The sequence below is a fragment of the Echinops telfairi genome, unplaced genomic scaffold, assembly GCF_000313985.2.
Source record: "Echinops telfairi isolate 266 unplaced genomic scaffold, ASM31398v2 ScPeMD7_14;HRSCAF=57, whole genome shotgun sequence".
Taxonomy (NCBI): Eukaryota; Metazoa; Chordata; class Mammalia; order Afrosoricida; family Tenrecidae; genus Echinops; species Echinops telfairi.
Window position 1 is genome coordinate 10,595,455 of NW_022103911.1, and position 1,076 is coordinate 10,596,530.

Below are 1,076 nucleotides of genomic sequence, written 5' to 3' on the forward strand. Positions count from 1 at the left end.
CATTAGGAGGACCAAAATATATTAGAGATGAATATTGAATTACTAATAAGCTAGGATAAAAGTTCATTAATATACATGACTTATTTCAAGCAGTTAATTGATAAATATAACATTGTTCCAATAATATCTTAGCACAATACTATCCATTAGCACTTAAGGAGTTTGGCATCTTCAATTAGTTCACTTTATATTAAAATTTTGAATACAAAATTGAAAAATTAATATGTAAACATGAAACACAAATGAGATGCATTGTTATCATGTTTTCATATCATTGCTCTTTAAAATCTATTATTATTAACAATGGTTAGTGATCAAATTTAAATTTAAAAATGGAAACAAATTGAAGTATTTTTAGTTTACAATTAATTTTGAATATTTGAATTATGACATCATTTTGCCTAGTTTTTGATAAAAAGGAATAATACTTTACTAATAAATGATTGAGTCATCTCCTACTACCTTAAGATTTTCAAGGGAATTCCTAATTCAATGCAATAAAAAGATGACTTTAGCTCCTAGAAAGAAGAAAAATAAAAGATTAATGAATTGCATACACATTTATGAATACCCAAACTTTAAATGCCACCATTGGTTTCTTTGAATAGTCATTATATTAACAATAAACTTTAACAAAATAACAATAAATGTCACACTATCATACAAGAAAGAGTTGGTACTGTAGATATTTCATTCAACGTGTGTAGGTTCTACCTCTCATTTCTGCTATCTTATTGTCATTTGAGTGATGACTTATGTAGCAGATCACTTTATATTCAACATTTCATACAGAATTTGTTTCATGTTCTAGGCTTTCTTTGCATATGAAGTAATTTAGATTGTTTATTTAAAAGGCTTATTAGAATAAAGTATCTCTAGGTATAGTGTAATGCACAGATTTAAATATTTATAAAAACTATTTATTTCTTGTTTATTTAGTCAACACAACTTTAAACATGGTTTATGCAAAAGCAAATTAAAAACTGAAATTACATCAAAGACATCATAAAGAAAGCAAAAGGACTTAAAGATGTGAATTAAAAAAAGACCATACTAGAGGTTAGCATACACCCTGA